Source organism: Epinephelus moara, chromosome 14 (assembly GCF_006386435.1).
Source record: "Epinephelus moara isolate mb chromosome 14, YSFRI_EMoa_1.0, whole genome shotgun sequence".
In the NCBI taxonomy this organism is placed as follows: domain Eukaryota; kingdom Metazoa; phylum Chordata; class Actinopteri; order Perciformes; family Serranidae; genus Epinephelus; species Epinephelus moara.
Genome location: NC_065519.1, coordinates 13498209 through 13525253, shown reverse-complemented (window position 1 = coordinate 13525253; position 27045 = coordinate 13498209). Strand labels below are relative to the sequence as shown.

Here is a 27045-nt window from a genome sequence, read left to right as displayed (position 1 = left end):
GAGTCATTAATACAATTTTCCATAAAGGGCCATTGTTCTTTCTCGGATATATCAGCCTGTCCTGCTCTCCTGATCAGGCTTTAACGGGGGGTTAACAGTGAATGACTGTACAGTAAACACTACACAGAGCCTGGCTACTATATAAAGCATTGCTCAAGCCTGCGGGAACAGTGTGTGAACACAGTGACACAAGTTCTGGCAGGTTTACTGATTTCACCTATCAGTGCTTGTTTGACCAAGGTCCTGAGTGCTGTTTGGTTTTGTCAGGTTTGTTCCTCAAATGCCTGCAAGAGAGAAGACGATTCAGTGATAAAAATGATTTAGTTACTGATTGATTTCAGGACAGAGATGTGTCATCCTCATTAGATTCAATTTGTACTTTTGAGCCACTGAAAAAAAAGAATTATAGAAGGAAAAACCAACACAATCATCATGACTCATCGATTTTGGCATCAAGACTGTTTGTTTTTCATAAATCACAGGCCTGGCTTAGCGCAGAATTTATAAGAAGTAACCGGAGAAGCCGAGTTAACCATTTACAGACTGTTTCTGTTGGCAGATGGTCGACAGCAGTTAGGGAACACGTCAGCCTGTGCAGTCAGCTTTGACCTGAACGTTCAGCATGCAGACAGGACTTTGTATAAGGAGCGTAGACACGCTCGTTTAACCTTTGACAGAGTGTTGTCGAAAACTGCTGAGCTGTAATGACCACACGTCTTTTGCAATGTCTGGTATCAGCAGTGGCACAAGCTCTTCTGCCTTGTCATCTTTCAGCAGCCCTGAGGATGATTAGGGTCAAAGGTTTCTGATGACAAGAGTGTTTTTTTAACATTTCATGATGATGCTGTTGATATTTTGGAAATAGATAAATTTAAAAGCCTCCCCTGAAGACAGTCAAGACTTCAGTCAGGTGCTGCACACTAATACTGTCACCTCAAATACACTTGAGAATGAAGATTTAAAGGAATACTTGACCCACAAAATGATCATTTGTATATCAGTTACTCGCCCCATGTTACCTTAAAATCACAAAGAAAACTTTGTTTTACTGGCATGCGACCACGGTGAACGAAGAATCCAAAAACAGAGAAAACTCTTGATAGATTGAAGTAAAAGGGGTCCATGTTTAACAACTCTCACACAACTCCTGCAGTATAATCAAAGTCTAATTTATCCAGTCATACGCTCAGTGTGAGACGCAGCCCCCTTTTTAATCCATTCATTCAACAATTTCTCTGTTTTTGGATTCTTCGTTTACTGTAGAGGAGGAAAAGTTACCACAAGGTGAGTAATTCATAAAGAAACGATCATTTTGTGGGTGAAGTATTCCTTCAACAGTGCCCACTGCTGCCTCCTGACCACAAACTCACCACATCAGAAACACTGAATAAACAGTGTGCTGATTTACAACTAAACAAAGGAAAATTCCTTTGTTATCTGTGGTTAAAACAAAAGTGTGTGCACAGCAACATTTAGGAACATGCTGACCAGACATGATGACGTACTGACAAATGTGATGTAACAAAACATGTTCTAATATTCCAGTGTGTGTTGTAGTCAGTGGAGCCAGAAGTGATTATTGTCCTCTTAATTCATTTGAGTAACCAATCGAACATTTGGTCTATAAAATGTAAAAAACAAACTATAAACCAAGTTCATATACTTGCAGAACTCGGTTGATGAGGCTGTCAAAACTATTAATCGGCTAACTGATTTATCAACTAATTGCTTAAGCCCCAGTTTATTTGTACAATATTTCATCCTCTCCCTTGATGATGTTATGTTGTTATACATGTTATGTCTTGTTATATCTGTTATGTTATACCTTCCAGCAAGGAGTCACCGAGTATTTTTATTGTATCTAGACTTGAAACAATCATTCGATTATCCAAATAAATGGTTTATCAACTCTGTTATGTTTTATTTTATTTTATTTCATTTGATATCATAAAGATTAAACAATCTGTTAATCAAGGAAATAATCAAAAGAGGACTTACTATTGAATATAATGACTGCATCCTTCTAGAGCTGCAACTAAGTTTTATCTTTACAATAGATGAACATGCTTCTTTTATTGATTAGTTGATTAATAATTTGGTCTATAGCATGTCAGAAAAGAGTAAAAACTGCATGCACTGGTGGTATCTAATTAAATTTACTAAGTCCTGTACCTAAGTACAATTTAAAAATACTGTTACTTAACTTGAGTATTTCCATTTTATGCTGCTTTATATTTCAACTCCACTACATCTCAGAGGCAAATATTGTACTCTTTACTTCACTGCATTCATCTTTAAGCTTTAGTTACAACTTTCTTTGTAAACTTAGACAATCAATACATAATATCAACAACTAAAACAAATACATTGTGATTTACTATCAATGATTAAACTACCAAGCAGTTTATAAAGCAATAGACATAAGCTCCACCTTTATTGGCTGCAACATTAAAGCTATAAAACAATAACATGATAAACATTAAACTGAAATGGGGCACTCCGCATAATGAGTACTTTTACTTTTTGTACATGAGTAAAAGTGTAAAACTATAATATACTTAAGTATGATTTTGAACGCATGACTACTTAAGTTAGTACTTAATTACTTCTAGACAAATTCTCTTTTAAATCTTCTCTTAAAAATCACTTACTGTGAGACGTTTTCTTAACTGATGGCACTTTTTATACTATTTTATCCAGTTTTCTTTATCTCGTACGTGTTTTTTTTTTTTTTTAAAGTTATTATTGTTTTTATTGTAACTTTGTTTTGAAATGTGTTATATACACTCAGCAGCCACTTTATTAGGTACACCTTGCTAGTACCAGGTTGGACCCTCTTTTGCCTTCAGAGCTGCCTTAATTCTTGTTGTCATAGATTCAACAAGGTGCTGGAAACATTCCTCAGAGATTTTGGTCCATATTGACATGATAGCATCACACAGTTGCTGCAGATTTGTTGGCTGCATATCCATGATTAGAATCTCCCCTTCCTTAAATCATTTTAGGGAAAAAAAATGATTTAAGGAAGACAAGCGGCAATTTCTCATATTGGGGAAGCTGGAACCTGAAAATGATTTTCACTTTTAATCACTTATTTCAACTGTCAACAAGTAATTTTTGTTGTTTTAGCTCTTTAAAGCATTATTTTTGACGAGGACTGACACATAAAGTTGACTGACAGAGAACATTAGACTCTTTAAAGTGTTATATTCTTTAACGAGGATTGACACATTACCTTAAATGACCCCCCCTTTTTGCTTTCTTTTTGTTTTTTGTTTAGTTGTCCATTTTATTTTATTTTATTTTAAAAAATATTTTCTATACCTATTTATGTATTATTTTATTGTTTTAAACAGGATGATAAATAGAATGATGCGTTTTATTTGTATATATTATATTTTGCAATTTTTATGTCTTTTTCTATACATGTATGACAAATCACCTTTAAGGGTATTTTTGATTTTTGACTCGTAGAATATTTGTAGAATATTGTTTTTTTTTAAATATTTATTTTATATATTGTGCCAGAATTTCTGCTCTCACTTTTTTAAAAATGTATTCTTTTGTTTTTTGTTGTTAGTTTTATTTTTGAAAAAAAAGGGTTTTCTATAACTATTCATCTATTTTTTTCATTGTTGTAATAGAGCGATAAATAGAACACATTTTATTAAATATTATATTTTGCAAATTTTGTATCTTTTTCTATACATGTATGACAAATCATCTTTGAGTATATATATATATATATATATATATATATTAATATATTTTCAATATTTATTTTATATATTGTGCCAGAATTTTTGTTCTCACTTTTTTTAAATTTATTAATTTTTCTTTTTTTACCGTTAATTTTATTTTATTTTAAAAAAATGTTTTCTAAAACTATTTATCTATTTTTTTTTATTGTTTTAAATAAATAGAAAATACATGAAAATAAATAGGACTGATAGAATATTTGTAGAATATTTTTTTTATATTTTTTTCCAGCCGTAAACAGACAATGATTTCAACTTTTAATCACTTATTTCAGCTGTCAGCGATTAATTTTCTTTGATCGACTATTTAGCAGTTGTTTCCGCTCTTTAAAGCGTTATATTTTACGAGGACTGACACATAAAGTTGACTAACAGAGCATATTAGACTATCAGTGTATGAATGACTCACAGTGAAGCAAACACACCGAGCAAAAGTTTCAATTCCCCTTCAGGAGTCTGCGCACAACCGAGGAAACAAACTGAGAGGTCGACAACTAAAGTATAAAGCACCGGATATCTTATCGTGCCCTGAACGTAAACACTGTTGTAACTGCGACATGGCAACACAACAACTGTCACGAGCGCTGCTGTGAGATCCCACGCACAATAACGTTAGAATATATCAGTGATTTGTCCACAGGGCGCGTCCACTCAGCACATGAACCCGACACTTTCCACTTTAAAACACATCCACTCACCCAGAGCAGGGCTTCAATGGCAGCTGGTAGACTCCATGTCACATGAGAGAAGCACCGAAATCACTTCAGGGAGTTTCCGCTCGACTTGTCCGACCGCAGGAGGTCTTTCCCCGGCCGCTGGCTGAAGCTCTCCGCCCTGTCAGGAAACCAGAGGATCTGTGTTCACGGTAATGTGCGGAGCTGCTGCTCTGCGTCGCCACGGGCACACATCCAAAGGCTGCTGTGCTGGTGGAGGAGGAATTTATGCATCAACATGACTCTGCAACTCTTGAGTACACTGCAAACAATGTACGCATGTACAGCAACCTACATGGCAACAAGTCAGGAGCAGCATTCCTCAAACTGAAACTGAACCTCGGCCAAAGTAGGACATGCAGGAATTATTATATAACTGTTACCCTGCTGAATACACGCTGCTGCAGGAGCATATCAAGAACCCCCCCCCCACGTATGCATCCGCCCCAAACAAACACACACACACACACACACACACACACACACAGAGGGCTACAGAGGAAATCCACAGCAGTTCCCAGGAAGTTTGATCAATGATTCATGCAGAAAAAATAAAACAGACTCTGGATCTGCCCTGATGAATCATCCTGGCTGATGGTGACATGTAATCTATCAGCAGTAGGAGGCAAAGTAAATCCCATAATACCATGTACAATGTGAGGGATTTAAGTAAAGGACACTTTATCTGCTACAACAATATCCCACGAGGAAGTTATAACATTAGACCCATACAGAAATTATACAGCAAACACCACTAGGTATGATACAGTCTCTGTTAAATAAATACTAAATAAATGCAATGGGGTTTTTTTTTAGCAGACCCCATAGTCTTTTACTATAGGCCTTTACCAAATGTTGGTTTGGTAAAGATAATTGCAGAACATGAAAAAAATCAAAATGACAAATCATGCACTATTATAATACTTGTAATACACTGGGATACCAACATATATTAATTTATGATCATGGAGTTAGTACCAGTATTATTTCCTTTGAAAACATCTTAAAATGGTGAAAAAATCATATTGATATTTGTATTTTTTTTCAACAGATACATAATGACATAACATTAAATTTATGGTATTGACAACAGTGAATATTCACTCTTTTTTATTTCATACAAGATATATATTTATTATCTTACAATCACTACCTTTACTATAAAAGGTCACTTCAATGATTTGGTCGAGCATGGCTTTAGACCGTAAAAGAAATCATACTTATCAAAATTATTTCAGTTTTTCTACTGAAATAATTTTGATAAGTATGATTCCTTTTACGATTTCTGTCCGATGAAAAACACGTTTCTCCACTTTTGACGATTTTGACTTTCTACACGCTTTTTGATGGACACTTCTGACAGCCAATGGAGATACGTGTTGAATAGATGATGTAATAGACGTCTTTCCATTGGTCATTTGGATATCCAACGCTAACGGTTGCTAGGGAATATTATGGACACTCCATGCACTGTAGAAAGTCAAAATCGTCATGTTGGACAAGCTTAGTTTCACTACATTTACCATAAAAGGCCAAATAAAGCGTTTGGTAGAGCATGTTTTTAAAAAATTATATGACCCTTATTAGATTTTTAGTTTTTGCCTACAGTTACATAAATGTGTTCAGTGAGACCTCTGATACTGTAACATCTTGCACAAACATGCCTACCTTTGAAAGTCCCACCACACACAGCCTCCTCATGATCTGGAGTGACTTCTTTGTTACTAACTTCCTGTAGGAGTCAAACTGAAAAGACACAGCGACATCTAATTGACATATTTTAGCATAATATACCTAAACCGAATGGTAGAGATAACTCAGTCAGGTTGAGTTAAATTCAACATATTTTTCATTAAGACACAGTGACTCAAATAGTGCTCTACCAAATGGTTGAGCAGGACCTTAAAGGTTTAAAAAGGGGGGTTGGGGGTCCTCCCGGAAAAAAACCCACAATTTGAATCCCATTTCCTGTTTTTTAAATACATTTAGGAACTATGGTAAACAAAATCCAGCAAATAATTACGTTGGTCATCATTAAAAATTCTGCTAGAATAGTCCTAGATATGCCAAATAGTAGGTGGGGAATAGGCACAACAGGACCCCCCCATCCCCAATGGAAATTACACTTCAGTTTCCATCATGAAGACAGCAATGTAACACAAGACAATGCAGTACCAAAAAATAAATAAATCACATAGCTAAATTTATACAGATAAAGTGAGACAAAAAACAAAAAATACAAATAACATTCAACACAAATACAGCAAAAATGGTGTGGCTATTTACTTTCTGTTATGTTTCTTTAAAAGAACATGAGACCAAACTTTCTTTTGGTAATTATTGGCCCTTCAGGTTAGCGATTCATCCACTCAGCAAAATAAATGCAAGTCCAATCAAGTGTATCACATACCTGATGGTAGGAGGTAGGTGGTAAGATGGTAGCAGAGACCTGTTTCCTAATAAACACAGTTGGGGACATTCAGGTGGTGGTTTATACAACGCCTACCCAAAACTTCTGAGCACTGGTTTCCTAAAGTAGAAGCAAAAGAATAACAGTGGAAAAAAAGGAAAGCACTTTAATTTTTCGTTTCATTTTGACACCTCCATCTAAGGAGGTATCAGTCATTTCAATATTGGGGGGACACGTAAGACATGGGGGGTAGGAGGTCCTCCTCCAGGAGTATTTAAGTGTCAATAGGCCCGTTTCCACTGCAGGAACTTTGGGGTAATTTTACGGGGCCGGGGTCGTTGGTGCGTGTCTCCACCGCAGGAACCACCCCCGAAGGACAGAGTTCCGGAACTTTTACAGGGGCTAAACAAGTCCCTGCCTCGGAGTAGGTACTCAGAACGGCCCCGAGAAACTCCTGGCTGGGGCTTGGGGATTACTTGGTGCTGATTGGATATACTCAAGGCGGGATGTGACATTTTGTAAATAACAAGATGGTTATCGTAGTTTAGCTAGGCTAACCGTTAGCTGTTAGCGGTCTCTGTAATAAGTCAATAAACGGTCCGTGAAAAAATATTTTTTCCAGTGGATATCTTAGTTACAACATGATTGAGCTAGCAAAGCAGTTTTGTGTTGCTATGTGTGGTATTTATTCAGTTTTGGGAAATCACGATATCTAGAAAGCATCAGCTGACAGGGACAGCTAACAGCAGCAGCAAAGCTAACATCAGGACGTCATCTGTTAAAAGCCTCCCGTTGTTGGATACAACATGAAACTACTCCAGTTAGCTCAATCATGTTGTAACTATGACATCCGCTGGAAAAAATATTTTTTTCACGGACCGTGACTGGAGTTATTACAGACACCGCTAACGGCTAACGGCGTCCCTATGCCCCTTTGACCGCCCCGGTCAAAATGGTCGCGCAACGATTACGTCACATACAGAGCCCGGTAACTTTACAGGAACCTTCCTCCTACTCCGCTCTCTCAGTGGAGACATGGCGGTTGAGAGGGCCGAGCGAGAGGACGTTCCTGTAGTAGTTCCTGCCCCCCAAATAGTACCAGGAACTTCTTCAGTGGAAAGGGGCGTAATCACTTCATTTCCTGCATTCTGGCATTCTTGTTATGCACCAGTTTGTGCCTTTTTGCATAATTTTAAGGTGGAAATGTCATTAATTTCGTCAAAATAAGTCATTTGCTACTTTCATGTTTTTATTTAAGTGGACAAATGCAAATATTGAGGGGGACGTGTCCCCTGCGTCCCCCTGAAATCTACGCCTATGCTTCCAACACTAGTTATAATCCATATTTTCAACCATAATTGATGTGTGATAATATGTATAATTTTGTTGTGTGAAAATAGCCTGCTGCACCTGCAAGCTATCACAATCCATTCATCAAACGCGCTTGTTGTGGTCATTGATAAAAATTAGGCCTTTTCTTTGCTCCAGTTACTCCTGCATGGGAGATCTCCAGGTTTTAGCAGACCAGCTAGGAGACATAATCCTTCTCTCCAGGGTCTCCTCCTGCTCAGTACTGCTTGGAACTCACTCAAAGGAGGGGGCAGACTAGATGGCAAAGCCACCCTCAGTGGCATCTGAAATGCTTTTGGTCTCTATCCAAAGCTTGTGACCTTTGGTGATGTTTGGAACAGACACTGGTTAATTGTTTGAAAAAGTAAATCTCAACTCAAGGTCTTCCTACTAGCTTGTTCTGGTCTTCAGCAGTGGATAGACTTTAGTTAGTCATGAAGTTGGCTCCTTGGATCTCTTTTCCACAGTGGCTTAAAACTTGAGTGAGAAAGGGGTTAAGAGACACAGTTAAAACCTGGAAAGATCTAGTAAGTGGACCTTTGGTTAGTAAGATAATTTTATCAGACATACTCATAATCATTGACTAAGGACAACCATGTATCTCCAAATTTGGAGATACAGTTATGTGTCCTTTTATAGGTCCAGAAAATTCTCCCACTTCTCAAAATAAATGAACTATTTAAAGACCAAATTGTTGATGTGAAAGCTGAAACAAAGCTGTTTTTCTAACTGCATGAAAGGTTGTTATTTTGGGAGTAAGCTGTTCAGTGTTTGGTGAATTGTTCGTCTTACTGGTCTATTGCAAAATCTAATCCCCTAACTGTTGACTGGTTCGATTAAGTGAATGCGTTTGTTTGACAGCCTGACAGTCGCTGTACAGACAGAACTCCCCGAAGAAAAACATGAATTTAAAAAGATTATTCTCAAGAAAGAAGAAAAGCTTAAGGGCTTGTTTCCATTGTGTTCCCCTGTGTGATCTTTTTATCCCTGAGATACATAATCGTCTCACTGCCCTCTCCCCCTTCACCTGGTGTCTCCTTCCATAAGGGACCACACTCTTAGACGTGTAAGAGCTCAACCTGACCACATCAAACGCAGCCAGACCTCAGATGACTCCCTGTCCGCGGATATCTCACACAACAAGAGAGGTGACAAGTCACACCCTTGGCAAATTGCCACAGTGAACATGCTTGACTTAATTCTCAGAAAACCAACCGTTCCGGCTGCAAACTTACTGGGAATGGATGACTAACATCAATCGATAAACTCCTTCTCAACAAAACTTCACCAAACAACAAGCTTTTCAAAGTTCTTTGTAGCCCATGCTGACTTGTTCGGCAGTTTCCCATGATCACTTGATTACCCGTGATAAAGGAAGATGAGTTAATTATATTTGCACTACACCATCTTTGTACTCACAGACACTTAAAGTCAATTTAATAAGTGATAATGATGGAAATTAAAGTGCACAGATAGTGATTAGAGTCTGGGGTAGTGTTTTAACGTGAGGCGGGAACTTCCCTTCTTTAAACATTTATTTTGTAGGGCTGTGAATCCTCATTATATGTGTAAACATCCCTTTATTATTCCCTTAATTATTTCAGGACCTGACTGCATTCAGACTTTATGCAAATCCTCATGTGATCATGTATAATAAGAGTGTTTGTCTTCTGCCCTCTGGCAGTTCCAGTTCAGATGGGTGTGTTAATTTTTGCATGGCAGCATATTTCCAAAGGTGTCAGCTGTGACGTACAGGAAGTCTACAGTGAGGCTGTGTAATTATCCAGACACCTCACACCACACCCACCAGAACATGAAAACAAAAATGACTTGCAGATTTGATGACAGGATGGATTGTATCATATTATGATAGTATGATAGCTGCAGGAGGATGACCAGTGTGAAACCAGCTGCTATTTCACGTGTAATTTATGAACATTGGACTCTTTTTAAAATTGGCAGATGCTATTTGCACTAAGATGTTCGTAGCCAACAATGCTGTTTACACCTTTGTGTCCTAGCAACGTCAAAAAACATTACAACATTAGCATGAACAGGTCTATTCAGTGTGCACTCAGCAGCTTAATACATCCTAAAAACAAAAAACAGAAAATCTAAAAATAACAAGTCACTTTCACATGACTTGAACTCCAGTCTCCTGTGTAACAGTCCTGTGCTTAACTCACCTATCCATCACATATTATTACGTCTATGGACTGTGTTACCGATTATACTACGTCACCTGACTATCTGGCAGTTAAATTTCAGAGAATATCTGAACTTGGTTAGCCTACCCTCAACCTCTTTGCCCTAATAACGGCCACTTCTGATCTTGATGCGACAGTGTGATGAGTATTAGCCAATCACAACATGCAGTGGGATCGATAGTTGTCATAAGGATGGGTGTAAATAGCCGAATGGCTGCTGTGAGATTTTTATCACCTAGGTGCACCTAGACACTTTTTGGTTGGAATGCAATTTAATATTTGTTGCTCAATTCACTCCGATATATTTGTCTACTGTTTTGACCTTCTCATCTTTTGTCTTTGGAGTCAGGTGTTGCTTTAAGGTGGGTAAAACAAATTGCGCGAGTTACTTACATGTAAAGCCAATGTAAAGACGTGATAAGACATGAATTCCTGCTGGGCAGCACGATGGATGCGACATGAATGACTCGAAATATGCTAATTAAGCAGCGCAAATGAAGCGAGGAGCATGATTTCACGTAATACGCTTTTTGCAAGAGTTGAAAAATCTGAACTTAAGTGACTGATTCGTGCTGCGATAGACAATCAGCATTGAGATTCTCCAGGGATGTATGATACTGAGGACGTACCAGCGGAAGTTCATTCATCAATTCAGCGATTTCACACGCGTATAATACAAGTTATTCGTGTGTATGAAGTGGGTCACAAAATATTCTAGCGTTCAAACTTGTGCAAGCAACTCGAATTTTCACATCGCATTGCATTTGGTTTGAACACATTAGTCATTAGTTCAAGGTCCACACAGTTTAATACATTCAACGCCATACTTGCCCATGGCCACATTGCCAAGCTCGTTCGCTGTCTCTGTCAAGTACGTAGCTGTCCATTTGTTACCGACTCTACAGCTGGAAATGGCAGTTTAAAAATAAAAGCTCAGTGCCAGAAATTTACCGCACTTCAAAAAAGTTTTTTTACAAACTTTAAACGTTTGCGAGTCACTTGCTGTCCATCCAGAATGGACCCGCCAACCCGGTCTCACTCAGAAGATATGAAATCCGGCGCTTTGGCAGTGACTTGCAGCATCAGACACCTACGAAAAAAGCTGGCCTTTAAAATCGGCATGATACGCAGCTGGTTGCCATTATAGTTTAACGGCGACCAGCGGCATCACGTGGAAACGCAGCGGGACAAGACTAAAGTTAAGGCAGCAAAAGTCCGCATGTGGCAGATGGGAGGCCTGGTGGATGGGTCCAACACATGCTGACTTTCACCCGGGAGACCGGTGTTTGCATCCCATAAGATTATAAAGCCAAACCCTGTTCTCTTTTTCCTAAACTCAAACACGCACTTTTGTTGCTTCAACCTAACCACGTGCATTAGCTGTTGAAGGAAAAAAAAAACCCCTGAATTTGCGGTGTTGTACCGACATAGGGCATTTATTTTGAAAGAGTCCATGACCAAATGTTGATATTTAACGAGGTCGAAGTGAGAATGTGTTGGACAAGCGACCCGCTTTTGGACCACGACCCAACAGTTGGGAACCACTGCTTTAAGGCATTTGTTTGCCTCTCGTCTATTTGTCTGTCTCACTGTAGGTTATTCTGTCTGCAAACACTCTGAACTAAAACAAACCTCAGCCTTTTCCTGGCACAGTAAACACATGTCTCAGATTATGGACAATGGATGCCACTGTCATTAACAGTAATAGGCTTTTGTTGCCAAAAAACATATCAGGTAACTCATACCTGATGATTCATTCTGTGACACAGAATATGCAGATAAAGGTGTGTTGAGTACATGTACAGGGCTGCGCCTGCACGTGTGTTCCCACACTGTTAATGTTTCACATTCGTTTTTGCGACTGTTTGCTGAACTAGATGAAACCACTCAGTCCTGATAGAGGATGTTTTCTCTGAACATTAACTGTGATTGTTGTTTATCAGGAATATTTAATGTCAGAGAGAGAATACTTCACAGGGGTTTTAATATGTTGATAGTCTACTATTATACAGTTGTCTTCTATTATACTAATGTTTTATACCGTAAGTTAGTTAAATCACTAAGAATGTACCATACTTTATTAGCTGATCATATTTTATGTATGCAAAATCTTAATTTGTTCTTGAGTGAAAAGGACTGCCTCCAGCAAGGGAGCTCAAGTATCTCGAGGTCTTGTTCATGAGTAAGGGTAGAATGGAGCGTGAGATGGATCGGCGGTTTGCTGCGACATTTGTGGTGATGCAGGTGCTGAGCGAAGCTTTCAATTTACTGGTCCATCTACGTCCCAACCCTCAACTATGGTCATGAGCTCTTGGTAGTGACTGAAAGAATGAGATTGCAGATACGAGCAGCCGAAATAAGTTTCCTCCGTGGGGTGGCTGGGCTCAGCCTTAGAGATAGGGTAAGGAGCTCGGACATCCAGAGGGAGCTCGGAGTAGAGCCGCTGCTCCTTTGTGTCGTAAGGGGTCAGTTGAGGTGGTTCAGGCACCTGATCAGGATGCCTCCTGCTGGAGGTGTTTCGGGCTTGTCCCACTGGTAGGAGGCCCTGGGGCAGACCCAGAACATGCTGGAGGGATTACATATCTCATCTGGCCTGGGAACACCTTGGGGTCCCCCAGGAGGAGCTGGAAAGTGTTGCTGGGGAGAGGGATGTCTGGGGTGCTTTGCTTGGCCTGCTGCCCAACTGGCAACATTTATCTCTCTACAGAAACAGAAAGACGTATTTTTTGTGACAAAAAGCTTCTACAGTGAAGAAAAGCTTCTCTGTTTTAAATGCTGCAATGCTGGAATTAAAAGTGTTGATTTCTTTATGTGTATGAGATGGTTTTATTCAGCTAGATTTTCTTTGTTTCTTGCAGATGAATACCTGCGTATTCACCTCCTGCACAGACATTGTGCTCAAGTCCATTCACTGCTACGAGGAAGTAACAAAACAAAGTACAACAGCACGGTGACACAGCAGAATGCAGGCCACATTTCAGTTCTCTCAGAGTGATCACTCTTCTCTTTCCTTCCTCCCTTCATCGAGCGCCGTGCTCTCTCCTTTCCTTCCCTTCCCTCAGCTCCACCAGTCCTCTCCTTCATTTCTCAATTCCCTTGTTTCTCCTTTTACACAGCACAGAGGAGTAATGAGGGAGCAGCACAGATGATTCTTGGCGTCAGATTTTACTTCACTGCATAAAACAAGTGAAGCATGTCAACCTCCAACAGACAGATCTTGTTTGTTAGAGAACACACTTTTTAAATTAAGATGTGAAAACGCTGCTGGGTTCCCATCAAGGCTGCTGGTGCTTGGAAGAACCGCAGGATTTTTTATTGACCTTTGTGTTAGTGTGATAATGAGAGGGGGCGAATTTAACATGATGCACTGTGAATGTGCTGCCCTCTGCTGTGTGAAGACAGAAACACAAGCACATGTGGAAAACACTGTGGTTAAAGGGCTACTCCACCAATTTTACATGAAGTTCTGTTACAGCCTGTGGAAAGAGTTGTATGATTTCTTATGTGGATCTAAGGGGAGACGTTTGAGCTTTGTCTTCAAATTTGACGTTTTTTGTTTATCAGGTAGCCTGTGCAGACATGTATTACTCAGACATAAAGAAATAGATGTTCATTTTAGTGCCTAAACACAGTACAGACTAAAATAAGCAAAATTATGACTTAAATTAATAAATATCTGATCAAAGAATAAATGGATGAGACCACAAATCTGGTCAAATATGTCAGTGTTTGGAAACTGAAAGCTGTCAATGAACAAAGAAACTTTACTCTATCATTTATGGTATTAAAGGGGAAGTTTAAGGGGGAATATTTGAAACATTTGAGTTCAATAGATTTTAACCAAATACACGCTTTTATTTTTCAGGCTTATAGTTAATGTGAAATTGTTTTACCATGTAAATAATGTAGTTGTATAGATAGATAGATCCTTTTTTGTCAACAAAACTTTGTTTGAGCAATCCAGTTAGCAGCATATGAATATGTACACATGCACCAACACACACTCGCATAAGCCTATCACATCGTTCTCACGACAACAAATACATACATATCTATATTTTTAAGATATATAATAAATACTAAGTAAAAAAGTCAATAAGGTAGCCTTTAATTTTTTTTCAGTGGGGGATATGAGACTTAAGATTTTTGGAAAGGAACAGACATGCGGAAATATTTTGGTCACAAAACTACAGCATGCAAATAAATAAATAAATAAACAAACCCCTATGCATCTAACGGCTAGGATGGGAGTAAATTTTTCTTATTCTTAAATAAATAAGAAATAAATGAACCGCTAGGTAACCAGACCAGGTGTCTAATTGAGACACGCATTTATTGGTTAAAATGTGCAGCCACACTGGGCTAGTAAAAGGGACTGGGCATTTAATTGGGACTAGACTTTTAAATGAAGTTTTACGGTAATTATATCATAGCTTAAAACAAAAGAATAAATGACTAAATAGAAAGAAAAGAAAGAAAAGAGCAAACTCTGGCCTGATGTCATTAAAAGTTGAACCTCTCTACCTTCTAAAAGAACACGGCCAAACAGACAAATATTTATAACTGCATTATTTAAAATGTTGCGATATTATAAGATGCAGAAAAACAACAATATACACTAAAAAATATGCCTAAAGGAAGAGGTCACTTTAGAATGAAAATACAGACAGTACTTACTCACCTTCCTGGCGACAAGAAGTCCAGTGTAGTTTTTTAATCTTCCACTTCCCACGCAAAAGTTGTGATCTATAAAAACAGACTTGATGGGAGAAACTTTGATCCAGGCTTACAAACACTTTGGAGACAGGAAATTGGCGACACAGATTGTGAGGTGGAAGCCTGTTTGTAGAAACTGTCAAATATTTTTGAGGGCACGTTTTTGGCCTTTATTCATACGCAAATTTTTAGAAAGGATCCTACGCACTGTTTTATAAATAAGACCCCCAAGACAGTGGATGGATGCTGCAGAGGAACTATATTCCATGGAAGAACTGACCTTTCCCCTGAGGAGTATAGCAAGGACGCATGTGGAACACTGGAATAAATGGACAGGCTATAAGAGAAATGAGGTGTTACTCGGCCAGCTGGTCTGAAGACATGTATCAAAAAGTTGTAAATTGAAGGCAGTGGTTCCCCCCTGATGTTTCGTTAATTGAATAACTGCAAAATTAATCAACATAAAGTTTAAATAAATGAATAAATAAAATGAAAGCACGTTGACACCATGCCACCTTTAATAAACATCCACTGTCTATAGAGTCACTATGAAACCACCATAACGGGAGGATTCCTCAGATGAGACCGTAATCCTCTCCTTCTCAGTTTTATAGTGGTTTATGCCTTTATGTTTGATGCCCATCACCAACAACACATTGGGTCCAGATGGGAGGAGGCAGAAAGAGAAGGACTGAGAGGGAGGGAGAGACTGAGAGATAGAGAGAGAGCACGGTTGATGTACATCTGTCATGCATTATTGCTGCGAATGCCAGCGCTGCTATCCTGGCTTTAGAAACTATGTGAGGAGGGGGTTGATAGGGTCCTCCTTAAATCACAATTTGAGTCCTCCTCCTCTTCGCTGCTCCGTTTTAGTGACTATATCAACACACTTTCCTCTCTTTCACACAAAAAACATTGTCTCTTTCTCAAACGTCGGGTGCTTTCTTTCTGTCTCCCTCACACACACACTTTTAAACACACCAACACACACACCACACACTATCCCCCTATGAATTCCTCAGGAAGGAGTCAGCCTCCTTCATTCCTCTGGACACAACTTTTCCTTAACAAGGTACTGATGGTCTTGACCTCCTCTTCAAACAAACCCTTCCCTCCAATCAGGGAGGATTGTGGAGCTGGGGCTCAGTCGAGGCCTGTGGGTATTACAGAGGAAACGTCCTGATTCTCCTTGATTACTCCCTCTCTCTCTGTCTCTCTTTCTCTGTGTGTTTCCCCTCTTTCTGCCCCCGCTCCCTCTCTCCCTCTCCAAATATCTCTGTCTCAGTGGCTTCTGGCTCTCCCGTCGTCTCTAACCCAATCTCGAACTTTTCTTTCCTGTCTCTGTCTGTCTACTCACTGTATTTTCTGTCTCGTCTCGTCTGCATCCATCCCTCTGATTACTCCCCGCTTTGCTGTTCAGAGTTTCCAGTCTCTGGATGATGAGCTGGTTATCCACTTTGTTAGCAGGAATCCAACAAATCCCTTTAATCGGGAATTTAAGGAGACTTTTGGGGTGTAGTGAAAACTGCACGTATCACAAATTGCCCTGTTGACATGTGGGCACACATATTGACGACAGTTTCTTCTCATGCCACAATATACTTCTACTCCACTACACAGAGGGAAATATTGTTCTTTTTAATTCACTACATTTCTCTGAAAGCTTTAGTTACCACTGCAAAACTTCAATTAATAGCCCGGGCATTTATTTGCTTAAATCACTAAAATTAACCAACCTGGTCTCACTACGAAGTCGTCGATATCCAGCGCTTTGGCAGCGATTTCGGCTTCAGACACTGACGAAAAAAAGCTGTCCTTTAACGTCGGCATGATACGCAGCCAGGTGCAGGACAAGAACGAAAGTTAAGGCCGTGAAAGTCCAAGTAGGGAGGGCAGTAGGTGTGGTGGATGGATCCAAAAAACACCTGGACTTTCACCCGGGAGAGTGGTGTTCGCGTCCAATAACATTATAAAGCAACACCTTGTTCTTTTTTTCCTAAACCTGTTTATTTTGAAAGAGTCTGTATGTAAACGTTAAATTTCCTGTAAGAACGTGAATATATTTTGAAAGAGGACAATGCATATAACAGGCAGAACTTGACATGGCGTCCCAGATCAACAACCAACGCACCCGGGGTACCTTGCATGTTGTATCTGGACGTGGATAGTGACACAATATGTGACGAGGTTGGAGTGAGAATGTGTTGAATTAACAGGACTTCAATTCCTTTCAGACAAAACCGTTGCTCAGCAAAGATCAGGAAACACAATGAAATTGTTTATTTAAACCAGTATGAATATTACTTGTATAAAAATTAGGCTTCCAACAATATATCAATTATCAGTCATTCATTTGATCTAGCTCCGACAGACAGCGCCTCAGAGAAAGAGAGAATTACGACACTTAAGGATTACGGCACCTGGCATACCGACACACCACCACTTTATCCTGTTAAAAAAATACTCATATCTTGGATTAATCTTTATAAAAAAAACCTTTGATTCTGATCTGAGGACCCTTATGGACTAAAGGAATATGAATACTCAAGGAATGGACACATCATTTGAGGTAGCCAATGACCAGGTTTTATACAGCTGAAGAACTTTTATAAAAACAAAAATGAACTGCTTGGCACCCAGACCAGGCGTCTAATCGAGACAGGCGTTTATTTGTCAAAATGTGTAGCCACACCGAGTAAAAGGGACTTGGTATTTAATTGAAACTAGGCTTTTAATTGAAGTTACTTTACAAATTAAGATTTTTGCATAAAAAGCATAGGAAGAGTTTTTAAAATATGTTTTGTTATGAATTTATCTACACAACTGTTACAGTACAGCTGAAATGATCAGTCACTTATTTAATAAGCCGATTGGCAGAAATTAATTGGCAACTAGGCCTATTTTTTAATGTTTAAGTCGTTTGTTTTTTTTGGGGTTTTTTTAAATAAATTTTTTGCAATTTTTTTCTTTTTGGGTGTTTTTTTTTTTTTTTACTTGTCTGCATTAGGTACCTTTACCTTTAATACTACAAGTACACGGTCCTGACTGTACTCACTCAGTGTTACTTCAGTAACATTTTCAGTGCAGGGCTATTTCTACAGTGTGGTATTAGCACTTGTACTTAAGTAAAGGATCTGAATACTTTTTCCATTACTGCATATAGAGTAGAATAAAAATGACTTTATTGTCTAATTTTTGCATGCAAAAGGCAGATTTTGTCTTTGGTTTGCGTGTGCAAAATCTGCTTTTAAAACAGGCACATTGAAACATATGACATAACATCCAGAAAGGTCACATTAAAACACATTTGTGTTAGAACACAACACAGAATAGAACCTATATGAAAAGGAGTACCGCGTACTCGATGGTGAGGACGGAATCATGGTTATTTATAAAAACTGTTATTAAAATTACTCCTTTAAATCCCATTTGACTGTTCAGATAAAGTGAAATTAAGAACTGACTTAAGTTTCTGTAAACTTTATCAGGATTAACATTTTCAAAGGGTATTTGATTTTAAATCTTTTGCTGTTTTATTTTCCTTTCCTTAATATTGTTATCTTAAAAGAAACACAGGAGAAAATATGTATGTTGAAAACAAATTATTTAAAAAAAAAATCACATTTTTTTCTACCAATTCTCATTTTTTACCCCTGTTCTTAGTAAATACATCCTATTCCAAAAATGACATGGTCTCCACATATATCTTTATTTTTTTGCAGATCATTTTGATTAGATGTATTTATTGTGTTTATGAGACCTTTTGTTGAAATCTTGATTATGAACACATTCATCATTCTTAGTTGAAATATTGACAGAGAGGCACAATTCAAAATATTATTTATGAGGAGAAAAACTTCCTTTAACACTGAAGTTGCTCAGAAGAAGTATATTTGTAAGACCAAGACAGGTCTATGTTTCTCTGCAATAAAGAAAGAAAGACAGAAAGAAAGAAAGACAGAAAGAAAGAAAGAAAGAAAGAAAGAATGAAAGAAAGAGATTTTCAAAAATATGTATATTTTTATAAGCATGTTTATTAAATGTGGAGTCAAATTCATAAGATCTGTGGGCCAATAATACCTGCCTGCTTTCCTGACTTTGCCTTACCTTTAAATCTAACATATAGCTTTTTCATGGCTATTAAAAAGACATGACAGTGTATCAGATGGTTTCTACCAGGACAAAATACTCAGCAAAAAATGTATCAATGTAAAGACCATCACACATCCAGAGTAATCCAACTCACAGAAGTTGTTGCAGTCAATTCTGTAGTATGTTTTTTCTCTCAGAGAAAATAAATATTTTGACTCAAGACTCAGAGTCAGAACAATATATGTGAGCAATAATGTTAAAAACATCCCACTGGAGAACATTTATTCCATAAATAAGATTTATGTTGTAACACATTTACAGCCATGATGGCAGCTCTGTGTGGCTTTCGCAAACTTTGAACTTAACACCAACACACACACAGTGACAAAGCTAAAAAGCTGATATTTAGCTGGCAAAGTTTAGCATGTTAGCATAGCCACATTTTCTAAAAGGCATTAAACCTAAAGCACAGCTGAGGTTGATGAGAGGTTTATGGTCGTAAACCAAATATTGGAAAAATTTGAAGTTTGACCTGATGGTAGGCTATTCCAATCTATCCTGAGGGGAGCATGAACGTGTGTACAAAATTTCAGTTCACCTCAAAATCAAAAGTAAGTATTTTTCCTCTAGCACTATTTATTAATCTAGATTGTTTTGGTGTGAGTTGTCAAGTGTTGGAGATATCGGTATCAGTAATGCACGCTTCCTTCTGCACAGTGAAACGGTTGGCAGGTGTAGTTCAGTAGAAAGACAATAGTTCCATCATGAAACAAGGTCTGTGGATTAAATTGAGAAACCAGGTTATGATTTCTGGAAAGAGACATTGCTGTTGAGTTTTTCAGATTCATATTTTTTGCGCTTTGAGCACCACAAGCTGAGTGCCATCTAGTTCCTTAATATTTGAGAGAAGGCAGACATCTCCAACACTCAGCAACTCACACCAAAACAATCTAGCTCTACAGGTAAGAGGAAAAATACTGATTGTATTTTTTGATTTTGGAGTGAACTGTTCTTTTTGGTGCTAAAGAAAAAGTCAACAATATTAGGAATTAGCATCTGGAGACCATGAGTGTCTGTACACAATTTAATGGCAATTGATCCACTTTAAATTGAGATAATTCAGCCTGGACCAAAGTGGTCGACCGACACAATGAGCCTGTTAGCTGCTAGCATGGCCAAAAAGCTGCACTTAAGATGGAGCCTCATCATCTCTCCATCCTGTTGAACATGTGCCATTGGTTTACACTGAGCCTGTTTTCTAATGCTGTGGTTCCAGCTAAGGAGATGTTAAGCCTTTCGTCCTCGAATGACTGGCATTATTACAGAGCAGCCCTCCTCATCTAACTTCATCACCGCTTTAACTGCGCTCTTGATCTTTCTGACTTTCCTCCTCTCACTCTTTGTCACCATCTTGTTGTGTTTCTCTGCCTCTCAACACTTGGTCCTCTGCTCTCTGTCTGCGGTGTTCTGGATTAAGGACAGTCTGGTTGGAAGATGTGGTCCTTACAGTGAATGGCGATGTGTGTTCGACTGTGTGGCACGCATTTGTGCGAGTTTGTCTTTGTTTGCATGTGAGAGAGATTACACGTACTGTATGTTAATGTGAAAGATGTGGTGTGGGCATAAAATGGACAATAGCGGCATAAAACACACAAGCCGAGATGGTGACACAACATTGTCACAGACGGGGCGAAGACGGTGACGACTGTCCGTCATAAATCAACTATTCTAACGACGACACTGAATACCGGATGACCGGGAAGTGACACAACAGCCGCGACAGTGTCACAAAATTCTTTTCACATTTCCTGGACAGTAACTGCCAGGGCTCGAGCGGGAACTGCTCCTTCGAACAAGAGTCCCCTCTGAGCAAGGAGAAAGGGGGACATTGTAGGCCAGGACCCAAAGGTCACCATGGCTGTTAGGCTCACACTCTGCCTGGACTCCTGCTGACTCACCGCTGGTCCAACCGGAGGAGGAGGACCAGGACTAATCTGTGTATGTGCTGGGCCACCATTAGTCAAATGTTAGTCACAGCGCCCATTCAGGTGATGGACATGAAGAGAGTTTCTGTTCTCCAGACACACTCTGGGGCCCAAATGTGGATTTCTCAATCTCAGTGTGACCTGATGTAACTGAATTTCCTCTCCCTGCTGTGTCTCCTGACTCTCTGTGCGTCTCCAGAGTCTGTTGGAGACGCTATGGTGACAGAATTACTGCGTCAGAGGACTCCCACTGAGGTGCCGACTGGCTTTCACTCAGCTGATGCCAAAACTGTGCACAAGGGCAACTCTTCTTCTGTGGAAAAGAGCTGCTTCCTAAGCACTACTGGATGCTCAGCACTGATTGGCTGACGGATTATCTGCTCTGTCATATTTCTGAGGAAAAGGTTGTTTCACGTAATCCTATCACTCCTCAGACAACAAGTCTTGTCTGTTTTTTGATCAACGAAGAGGCATGAGACAAAAACAGACTTCCTCTCTTCCTGGTTTCTGTTGGAGAGTGGTGGTTTAAAACATGTAAGGTTTCTCCCACAATCAATCTTATTTATCTGGACACTCAGACAGCACTTAACATTTTGAAAGCCGCATTTAACTTTTGTCTCTTTCAAAGGTTTTCATAGTGTAAGAGAGGTGACGAATTAAAGAAATAACCTGAATAAATGAGCAGATGCTTCTATGCCATGGACTAGGGATGCACCGATTCGATATCTGGATCGAATATCGGCCCTGATATCATCAAAATAGATGGATCAGGTATCGGAAAATGCAACCTATACCTGAGGCTATGCTTTCCCTTTAAATCTATTGCGACCCAAGCTACGTCATACGTCATGGAGGGAAGGAGAGAATCTGCTGTGTGGAGGTAGTTCACACTATTTCAACTGCTGTTGCACAATTGTTTTTTGTTTTTTTTTGTTAAAAATAAATAGTTCATCATTGCGTTAATCTGTTTCATCTTGTTTCATTTTATCTTAGGAAAGAACTGTGTAGTCATCAATGCCTGATGCCTCTAGTCTTTTCTGTTCTACATGTAAAGGTATATAGCTTTTTAGGTCAACCATGGTATTGGATCGGTATCGGATATCGGCTGATACTCAAACCCACAGCATCGGGATCGGTATCGAAACTGAAAAAGCTGAATCGGTGCATCTCTACCATGGACTGTATAAAAATAATGGCTGCAGCTACTGTGACATCACCCATTGGTTTGTGGACTCCCGTTTTGAAACCTTAACCCGTTTAAAACCAAAATATGTTCCAAACACACACAAAAAAATGGTAATGGTGGATTTCTACTCTAAATGCACTCATGAATTACTAGCAAAAAAAGGACATACTTTATTTTTTCTGTCCATTGCAGCTGACAAAGAATCTTAATGCAGAAATCACCTCACCGTCAAAGTGACAATAAATTGTCTTCACAGACCTCTTTTCAACAGAAAAAAACACAAGTAATTATTTTTCATGAATGTTTAACTCATATCAATAAATAAAGTGATGCTTTAAACACATGGCCTATATATTTTGTATTGTATTTGTCATCACCACTCAGAATATCCTAAATTTCTGAAGTATTTCCAGAACAGTATGCTGAAAACCTCCTGAGACAAATATTCTGTGTACACAATAATTAAGATGCATTATGAGCTGACTGTATCAACAGAAAAACAAATCAGAAGAGTATTTCCCTTTTTAAACAGTATTTTGCTTATTTATTTTCTCCTAACACTAAGACAGACATTTTGTCGGTGAAGATTCTCAGTCATCCAAGTCATGGTAATCGTAAGTGCTGTAAATTGGCACCTGGACTTGCTTGCGTTTCTTGAATTTAGAACTGAAGAAGCTTCTTGGATGAGAGGCAAAACGTCTTCAAGAAACACAAGGAAGTCCAGCTGCCTACGATATAGCACTTACGACTAAGACGGACAGATTTTTATATAAAAAAAAAGCTAGCTATAAATCTTTCATCTAATTTTCAACAATGGATAAGTAATATAACATCTCGTTAACTTTGAAAAATGTTTAAACACAATTATGTACTTTAACTATATGATTTATAGATTAAAACATGCCTTGCTCTTCCTCCTTGCCTCGCAGTTGGCCACGCTTGTTAAGAAAGGGGCGTTGCTCTACTGCAGTCCACTCTAGGTGATGTGGAACACTGTGATTGGTTTACAGACATCCCATCAAAAAGGTCTGTGCATTTTGTTGGAGTCAGATGACAGTAATCATAGATGTAGACATCCTAGAAAAGTTATGTCCATTGGAATAGATGGGGGATCTGAACGGGTTGAGTTTAGCATTTTGGATTTTTGGAACCAGAAGTCCGGCGGTGGAGGAGCGATGGATGGATCTGACTCAGACTGTGGGGACATCTCGCAGACAGCCTGTCACTCAAAGTGGCCCGCTCTTAATTAACTTCAAGCCTCAATAAAATGCAAACAAGTGAACTATACAGTTGTCATGAAGGGGAAAATTAGCAATAGAGACTGAAACTGTTTTTGTACCAGGCTGTAAACATGTTTATCTCTGCTGTAAGGTTGGGAATTTTAATATGGGGGTCTATGGGGATTGACTCACTTCTGGAGTCAGCCTCAAGTGGCATACAGATGCACTGCATGGTACATAATTAACTAACCTTGATGTTCTGAGTGAAAACCTTTATCCTATGATGAAACGTTTCTATTCTGATGGACGAGGTCTCTTCCAGGATGACAATGCAACCATCCACAGGGCACAAGGGGGTCACTGAAAAGTTTGATGAGTATGAAAATGATGTGAAACATATACTATGGCTTTCGCTGTCACCAGATTTCCATCAAATTAAACACATATGGGAGATTTTGGACCGACATGTTAGACAGCGCTCTCAACCACCATCATCAAAACAGCAAATGAGGGAGTGTCTTTTTTGAAGATGTTGTTCATCCCTCCAGAAGATTTCCAGAGACTTGTAGAATCAATGCCAAGGAGCAAGTTTATCTTCCAAAAGGTCTTTAATGTATGGAAGAAATTTTGACTTGTCAAAGTAGGAAAAGCACATGTATAGATTAAATTAATAATGACTGATTTCCATTTAGTTGCTTTAGTTTCAGTGTCCAGTATTGTGCATGCTGGCTAACTGCCATGTTTACTGGGACACTTGAACAGAGCAGAGCCATTGTTAATGTTATTAGTAACACCTGTGCTTCTCCTGTTGTGACAAGTCAAAATGTATGTTGTAATAAAAAACTGCCCATTGATCTGATTTGTGGTTTGGATAATCTACCCAGCATCTCTGTGTATTACCGGGACTGTTGGGATTCTTGTTCACATATTTGATGAAAGTCATCTAGACTGAAGGTATGTGGGTGTTTTGGGGTTTCATGCTCTGACTCATGCTTAGTCAGTGTCTATTTAGCAATAGTGACATTTTGACTACAACAGGACCGCAATCGTGACATCGTTGTTTACGTTAATGCAACCATGCAAAGGAAGAGTAACCTTTTGTTTTTTACAATTTCCTTTACATAGATCTCCTTGGAATAAACCACAGCGTCATATTACACATATTACGGACAAAGAGGTGAACTTTCTCTAGAGCCAATTTCCACTAAAGGTCAGTTTCAAATTATGTTTAGACGGCTTTGTGGTGTTGTAGGCTAGTGCTCATTTTGCTCTTAGATTAGTCTATTGCAAGTTAGACAGCTTCATCAAAATAAAGACTGACTTATTTTAAGTCTAAAAAGTTTGCTACCCGACCCCCAGGCTGAACTGAGAGCCATGTTTAAATGATAACAGTCAGTGACACCTGCTGACCAATGGCAAATAAATGACAAAGACAACCCAACGACAACAACAACAAGAGGAAAACAGGTCTCACAATTTGTTATATGCTAAGAAAACATGTTGCGTGTATTTTGAAAGGAAAGAGTTTCTAGAGACGGCATTCATATGTTGGAAGTATTCAGCAGTGAGTGCATGTCCTTGTGACTATTAAATTCCTCCAGATTCCAGAAGGCAAACATTGTCTGCGGGACTAAAGGAAGAGGAGCAGCTGATGCAGTCACTCGGTTGGCCATGTTTCTTAAGTTTTAAAAGTCTTAATTTCCCCAGAATTCATGGCAAATTAGTCCTGCTTAAGATGGTCCAGAACTAAACAGCTCTTTGTGACAGATAAATGTCGACGTCTATCTGCAGTCTAACTATATTAGACATATAGTTACAGTAAAGTCTTTTGCCCCTAAAGTCCGTTTTTACCAGCTAAAAAGTTAGCTACTGGTTTTACCAGAGCAAGTAAGACTGTAACAGCAAAACTCAAGAGTGCAGTGAATAAAGCAAGGATGCATTTTTTTGCTTATGTATTCACAGGTTAATATGTAGGATGAGAAATGTGTTATTTAATCTTTAAAAAGTTACACTGTCTTGCATGAGAGTTCTGTGTGTGGGATTTAGGGTGATATATTGGCAGAAACTGAATATAATAAGTATGTTTTCTTTCATGTATAATCACCTGAAAATAACAATTGTCCTGTTTTCATTAGCTTAGAATGAGGCATTTATATCTACATAGGGAGCGACTCCTTGTCCACTGAATCTGCCATGTTGCACTGCCATGTTTCTACAGTAGCCCAGAATGGACAAACCAAACACTGGCTCTAGACAGGGCTATTCACGTTTGCGTCTGCCACCAGAGTTAGCAGCCCGTCCGTGACAACAGCATCGCAGAAAAACTGATTTTCAATGTGAAACTGCTTTAGTCAGTATTTTTTTTATTTTTTAATCATTTTAAATAACCAGGTCTGTTTATTAAACCTTTGTGAATAACTCAGCTCCCTGGTAAAAACCTCCTGAATGTCTGGATACTAAGTTATCAGAGCAAAAAGCTGAGCACCTATTAGCAGGTGCCAGGCTAGCGGCCTGTCTCCGACATGCCCAACAGTGTCAGAGAAACACTGATTTGTAACGTGAAACTGCTTCATTCAGTGTTTTTACCAGTTTAAATCACCTGATTCATTTGTTCTTGAATATAAGAGACCCCTGCGGATAATTCGGCTCCTCATAACAAAAACCTTAATGATGAACACTGAGGGAATTCTAACCAGGAGAGGTTTCAGCTGGTTGCAATCTGCAATGCAATCCTCACCACTAGATGCCACTAAATGCCCCTAAATCTTGACTGGATCTTTAAATGTTTGGTAATAGTCGTACAGTTATCAAACTCTTTGCACTTTTGGTGAATGGTAAAAATCAAAAGGTCAGGACAGATATCAGAAGACACTGTTGTGGGCAGTTTTTTGGATTCACAGATAAAAAATGGTGAAGGTTAAATAAGCAATTTATATCCTCACAGGAAGAAAGTGACAACTGCAAAGGTCAACAGAGGGCCATGTGATTCTTAAATCCAATGCACAATATTTGAAAATAAATAGAGGTTGAGCCTACTGTTTCTCATGTTATTTGACTATTATAATACAGTTCTGCCAAAGTGTATAATGTCTGAGTCAAAACTGACAATGCAGAGAATTCACAGATAACACAACGTCATAATTTAAGTGGGTGGAAACAGGGTGAGAAAAGGGTTTTGTGTCACACTCTGCATAGTCAAAGAGATTTAAAATAAGAGGGCATTGAATAAGACAATTTAGGATTTCCTTTCCTGTAACTCAGTGACTCAACAGCCTCCTATGGTGGAAGACTGTAAAGCAGAGACCTGAGGCATGGAAAGTAACAGAGACAGAGTGATTCAGTGAAAGTGAATGGCTCTGACTCCCCTACCCATCACTGAAGAGGGAGAGGTTGAAAAAAAAAAGGAGC

The 27045-nt window shown here is 38.9% G+C and overlaps 1 protein-coding gene across 1 annotated transcript in view; it reads right to left on the bottom strand.

The window, feature by feature from the left end:
* The window catches only part of keap1a (kelch-like ECH-associated protein 1a), a 29745-nt gene extending 24879 nt beyond the window's left edge, over positions 1–4866 (bottom strand). The window contains exon 1 of the mRNA XM_050061627.1: positions 4457–4866. The gene's annotated coding sequence lies outside the window, so the exon portion shown is untranslated. The remainder of the gene's footprint in view (positions 1–4456) is intronic.
* Between the last annotated feature and the right edge of the window lie 22179 nt (positions 4867–27045).